Here is a 7,184-nt window from a genome sequence, read left to right on the forward strand (position 1 = left end):
AATGCTTCTTACAAAGCTGGCTGTGTGTTTGGGATCATTGTCATGCTGAAAGACCCAGCCATGTCTCATCTTCAATGCCCTTGCTGATGGAAGGAGATTTTCACTCAAAATCTCTCGATACATGGCCCCATTCATTCTTTCCTTTACACAGATCAGTCGTCCTGGTCCCTTTGCAGAAAAAACAGCCCCAAAGCATGATGTTTCCACCCCCATGCTTCACAGTGGGTATGGTGTTCTTTGGATGCAATTCAGTATTCTTTCTCCTCCAAACACGAGAACCTGCGTTTCTACCAAAAAGATCTATTTTGGTTTCATCTGACCATAACACATTCTTCCAGTCCTCTTCTGCATCATCCAAATGCTCTCTAGCGAACCGCAGACGGGCCTGGACGTGTACTTTCTTCAGCAGGGGGACACGTCTGGCAGTGCAGGATTTGAGTCCCTGGCGGCACATTGTGTTACTGATAGTATTGTTTGTTACTGTGGTCCCAGCTCTCTGTAGGTCATTTACTCGGTCCCCCCGTGTGGTTCAGGAATTTTTGCTCACCGTTCTTGTTATCATTTTGACGCCACGGGGTGAGATCTTGCATGGAGCCCCAGATCGAGGGAGATTATCAGCAGTCTTGTATGTTTTCCATTTTTAAATAATTGCTCCCACAGTTGATTTCTTTACACCAAGCGTTTTACCTATTGCAGATTCAGTCTTCCCAGCCTGGTGCAGGTCTACAATTTTGTCTCTGGTGTCCTTTGACAGCTCTTTAGTCTTGGCCATAGTGGAGTTTGGAGTGTGACCGACTGAGGTTGTGGACAGGTGTCTTTTATACCGATAATGAGTTAAAAAAGGTGCCATTAATACAGGTAACGAATGGAGCCTCGTTAGACCTCGTTAGAAGAAGTTAGACCTCTTTGACAGCCAGAAATCTTGCTTTTTGGAGGTGACCAAATACTTATTTTCCACTCTAATTTGGAAACAAATTCTTTAAAAATCAAACAATGTGATATTCTGGGTTTTTTTCCACATTCTGTCTCTCATGGTTGAGGTTTACCCATGTTGACAATTACAGGCCTCTCTAATCTTTTCAAGTAGGAGAACTTGCACAATTGGTGGTTGACTAAATACTTACTTGCCGCACTGTATGTGCCACAAGTAAGTATCAGGTGCTGTTAATTACACAAATTAGAGAAGCGTCACATGATTTTTGTGAGTTGTTTGCTGTTTGTTTTTATGAGTTTTGTGTAAAATGATAATGATTTGATTTTTTTCTATTCTTTTGTGTTTTTTAATTGCAAGCAAAATAAATGCAGATATTACTACGAAAGCATTTGTAATTGCAATCATTTTCTGGGAGAAATTGAGCATTATTTGACAGAATTGCAGGGGTGCCGATACTTTTGGCCAGCATTGTAAGTTAATAAGTAGGGCGGGGGTGCGTAGCACATCACATGAGCGACATGACCAAACACTGCAACGATGCGTGCTAACTACACATACAGTGAAGAAAATAAGTATTTCATCACCCTGCTATTTTGCAAGGTCTCCCACTTAGAAGTCATAGAGAAGTCTGAAATCTTCATCGTAGGTGCATGTCCACTGTGAAAGCGATAATCTAAAAAGAAAAATCCAGAAAGCACAATGCATGATTTTTTAAAAACAATTTATTCGTGTGATACAGCTGCAAGAAAGTATTTGAACACCTGTCTATCAGCTTGAATTCTGACCCTGAAAGACCTGTTAGTCCGCCTATGAAAACTAACCTCCAGTCCATGTATTATCCTAAATCAGATGCACTTGTTTGAGGTCGGTGGCAGCATAAAGACACCTGTCCACCACAATGAGTAAGACTCAAATTTGTAACATTGTCAAGACCAAAGAGCTGTCCAAAGACAACAGTTCATCTCCACGAGGCTGGTCAGGGCTACGGAGCAATCGCCAAGTAGCTTGGTGAAAAAAGGTCCACTGTTGGAGCAATCATTAGAAAATGGAAGACGATAAACATCTCAAGAAACAATTTCAATCGGAGTTTAGCCCAATGTAAGATCACCTCGTGGGGTCTCAATGATCGTACAAAAGGTGAGGAATCAGCCCAGACCTACACAACAGGAGTTGGGCAATGACCCGAAGAGCTGGGATTACTGTTTCCAAGGTTACTGTAGGTAATACACTAGACGCCATAGTTTGAAATCATGCATGGCACGGAAGGTTCCCCTGCCTAAACTAGCACATATCAAGGCCCGTCTTAAGTTTGCCTATGATCATTTGGATGATGCAGAGGAGTCATGGGAGCAGGTTTTGTGGTCAGATAAGAGTAAAATACAACTTTTTGGTCATAATTCCACTAACCGTGTTTGGAGGAAGAAGAATGATGAGTACTATCTCAAGAACACCATCCCTACTGTGAAGCATGGGGGTGGCAGCATCATGCTTTGGGGGTGTTTTTCTGCGCATGGGACAGGACGAGTGCACTGTATTAAAGAGAAGATGACTGTGGGGTATTGTGAGATTTTGGGGAACAACCTCCTTCCTTCAGCCAGAGCACTGAAGATGGCTGGGTCTTCCAACATGACAATGACCCGAAGCACACAGGCAGGAAAACCAAGGAGTGGCTCCGTAAGAAGCATAACAAGGTTCTAGCAAAGCCTAGCCGGTCTTCATACTTAAACCCAATAGAAAACCTTTGGAGTGAGCTCAAACTCCACATTTATCAGCGACAGCCCAGAAACCTGAGTATGTGTAAACCTGGTGAAAAACTACAGGAAACATTTGGTCTCTGTAATTGCAAACAAAGGCTACTGTACCAAATATTAACATTCTTTTTCTCTTTGCAGCTTTATCACGGAAATAAATCATACATTGTGATTTCTGGATTTTTCTTTTCAGATTTTTCTATTCTCTCATAGTGGACATGCACCTACAATGAAAATTTCAGACTCCTCCATGATTTCTAAGTGGGAGAACTTGTAAAATAGCAGGGTGTTCAAATACTTTTCTTCACTGTATGTGTAGTTAGCACGATCGTAGCAGTGTTTGGCCGTGTCACTCATGTGATGTGCTGCGCTCCCCACCCTACACCCATGCTTACTCATCAGTGTCCTCTACAGGCTCTAGACCTGCCTTTTGTGAAACACGGCAGGTGCTTCTTGGTTTAGCATAGCGTTTGCATTAGCATTTAGCGTGGTGATTGTTGTCTTAAATTCCTGGTAAACTATTCATATAAACATTGTGGTTTCTAGGTGAGTTTAATTAATAGAAAATAATATAGTTTTCCTGCTGAGTGTGTATTATCATCATGGAGATGGTGATGTCCTTGTAGGCTACAATTATGTGCTCGTCTCTCAATGTTCATTGTAAATTGTTGGAAACCTTTTGTTTATTCATTTATTCCTGGACTAAAACCTTTGAAGTTTAAAATGCCTGTGACACGAAAAAGCATGTTTATTTCATAATACACGCCGTGTGTTTTATGCTCCTGAATGAAATGGACCGCTTGGATGTGTGTGGAAGCGATCACTATATTTATTTAGTTTTTTGAATCCCGCGCCATGAAAATGAGTGACTTCCGGCAACAGTCTCGAGTTGAGAAAGAGGGCGCTGTGACGTGTACGGAGGGAGTTCTCTTTACTATACAGCCGTACTGTTGTATAAGAAGGACTAAGGATTCAGCTGATTTTGCGGATTAATACGTTTATTTTTCGCATCACGCCAGCCAAACGGCTGCAGAAAAATCTTGCTGTACAATGGAGAGGCTTGTCAGCCTTTTGGGGTTTCAAAAGGTTACCATTCACCGGTGGATATTGGCCAAAACAAGCCCTACTACTGTGGGACCATGGGACTTACGAGGAAGTGAGTAAACCGTGTTTTGTATTATGTGAAATACTGGGATCATTTTAATATGTAGGTGGCTTGCATTTTGTGGCTGACATGCTCCTTGTCCCCTCGGCCGACGACCGGCAACTTGTCGCACATCCCCCCACCGGGAAAGCACTATACTCGGCTTATTGCGCTCATGTGCCCGGTGTTCTGTCAAATTTTCCGACTGATCAGAAATGGCAACTTTGTGTTAAAAATAGCCGCGAATACAGCGATTACAAAGTAAACACTACAAACTTTCTTTAAAAAAAGGACTACTTACGTTTGATTATGGATGGGCATGTAAAAAGCTCTCCTCATACACATTAGCTGCACATGTTAGCTGCACAACAACTGCAGCCGCCCTCCTCCACTGAGTCTCTCGCTGTTTACGGCTTCGCCGTGTAGTAAAGCATTATTTTGCCATATTCGTGTTTACCATTTGGCATCTACATGCTCCTCCGATGTCGGCCGGTTTGTTTGGCGGTCATTGTCCAGCTGCTTCCCCGGCGAGCTCTCCTGTCCGTAGTAGCAGGGGAGCAAGCTGTAAATTGCTCTCCGCCGGGCGGGTTGGCGATCGGCAAAGACAATCAACAACCCAGTCGTCATGTGACATGGGCCGGGCTAGTTATGTGTAATTTCTGCTTCGAAGACTTTGAAACATCACTCGGTTCGGGTTAGCATGTCGGCTAGCTGTCACGCCTCTGGTTTGTTTGGATTCTCCAAATCCGGGGAAGGGAAATGACATAAGCCTGATTTAGGTGGCATAAAATATCGTTCGGGAGGTGCGACAGTAAAGGTGAAGTTGAGGAATTTTGCCATGTCGTCCTGAATAAATGCATTTTTATTAGGGCTGTCAAAATTATCGCGTTAACGGGCGGTAATTAATTTTTAAAATTAATCACGTTAAAATATTTGACGCAATTAACGCACATGTCCCGCTCAGACAGATTTAAATGACAGTACAGTGAATTTCCACTTGTCAATTGTGTTTTATGGAGTTTTGCCGCCCTCAGCTGGCGCTTGGGCGCGACTGATTTTATAGGCTTCAGCACCCATGAGCATTGTGTAAGTAATTATTGACATCAACAATGGCGGGCTTCCAGTTTATTTTTGATTGAAAATTTTACAAATTTTAATAAAACGAAAACATTGAGAGGGGTTTTAATATAAAATTTCTATAAGTTGTACTAACATTTCTCTTTTAAGAACTACAAGTCTTTCTATCCATGGATCGCTTTAACAGAATGTTAATAATGTTAATGCCATTTTGTTGATTTATTGTTACAATAAACAAATAGTCCCTATGTAGCATATGTTGAATGTTTATATCCATCTTGTGTCTTATCTTTCCATTCCAACATTAATTTACAGAAAAATATGGCATATTTTATAGATGTTTGAATTGCGATTAATTACGATTAATTAATTTCTAAGCTGTAATTAACTCGATTAAAAACTTTAATCGTTTGACAGCCCTAATTTTTATTATTTCATATTCCATTTAGCCCAAGACTGTTATTTGTCATGACCATGCTATTTATTTACCAATTGGGGAAAATACTTGGATAAAAAGAATACCCTGTAAAAATATTGGAGTAAAGAGACTGAAACAATGACATTTTGTGGCTCTCTTTGTCGCGTTTTCCTCATTCTGAATTATTCCCCCTCAACGGGTTGACTGGTCCTTCTCAAGCCATTTATTTACGTAGCTACTGGGGAAAAAATACTTGGATAAAAAGAATATCCTGTGAAATATTGGAGTAGAGCAGGGGTGGGCAATTAATTCCACAAAGGGCCGCAGTGGGTGCGGGTTTCTGTTCCAACCCATCAAGAGGAAACCATTTTACCAATCTGGTGTCTTGCAAGCGCAATCAGTTGATCGCAGTCAGGTGCTTCTTGTTTCAGCAGAAACCTCATTGGTTAAACTGTCCTTGCTGGATCAGTTGGAGCAAAGACCAGGACCCACTACGGCCCTTGAGGACCGGTTTGTCCACCCCTGGAGTAGAGACAAAACAATGACATTTTGCGGCTCTCTTCATCGCGTTTTCCTCGCTGTGAATAATTTCCCTCAATGGGCTGCATACTAAATCAGATAAAATCGTGACTCCGCTGACGTCATCCACCTGTTGGGGACGCTAGAGCCCTATAATGGTAGGCGTGGCTAACCGGCAGATTAAAAGACTAATTTCTCGTCATCTGTGCTTTGCTAAATTATTGTATATAGTCGAATAATCTCAAAATATGATTCTAATTCACATAATAATCCTTTTTAAGACTTTTTTCTCCTGTCGTACGTACTTTAAAGACGCAAACATTTTGAGTGATTGTCAACTAAAACTATATGAAGACGAACCCATTTTGAAATGACTAAAATATGACTAAAACTAATAAGTAATTATGTCCAAAAGACTCAGACTAAAATTAAAAAGGCTGCCAAAAACAACACTGCGGTCAAGGTTTTTAAGTTTTTGAGAGCAGATATGAAGTTTGTTTAACACGTTATAAGGCAAGTGTGCTCAAGTTTCAGTGCCATTGACTGCACTAGACGTCCAAATCCATTTTACTGAGAGGGGCGAATGAATGAACAAATGCTAAATGAAGTCAGAATGGATTGGACGTCAAGCGTCTTCAATAGCAGCCTATGAGTCCAAAGAGTTCCATATTAAGAGTTAAACAGTATAAAACAGTTAAAAATGAAACATTATTACATTACAACAATCAACAGCAATAGGCCTTGTGTTAGATCTTTAATATTTAGTTTCTTTTTTTCTTTTTTTTTTTCATTGTTTAGAAATATTGCACATGGTCAACATGCCTGCTTATGAGATCGCACTCGCCTCATTCATCCTAAAATTCCTTCTCCAACTCAAGGACAATTCATTTATGAAGCACAATCATACAGTACACACGCGTACACGTGTGCGCGCATGTGTGTACACATACGTCTGCGTGGGTGTTTGCGTGCCATTGCACATGCATGCAGATGGGGCTCACGGCGGCCCCGACCCCCTCATTTTCTCGGGGATGTGATAGTCATCTTTTACCTGCGTGTATCAGAGAGCCTGAATCGATTGTTGGTATACATCCTGAATGTAACTGATAACAGTCAACATGGTGGACAAAATAGTCGTGGCGACTATAAAAATACTGTCTAGCATGAAAAATATACTTTTGTCGTTGCTGCTGTGTGAGGACAGAACGAGTGGTTGGTCATGTTTACGCACTACCTGCATGTGCCCAAATGCACACGCACACCCAAACACAGACCTAAATGCACATAAATGGAAAAAACGGTGAATATATCTCTCTATATATATATATATTTATATATTTG

Source organism: Corythoichthys intestinalis, chromosome 22, assembly GCF_030265065.1.
Source record: "Corythoichthys intestinalis isolate RoL2023-P3 chromosome 22, ASM3026506v1, whole genome shotgun sequence".
NCBI classification, from domain to species: Eukaryota; Metazoa; Chordata; class Actinopteri; order Syngnathiformes; family Syngnathidae; genus Corythoichthys; species Corythoichthys intestinalis.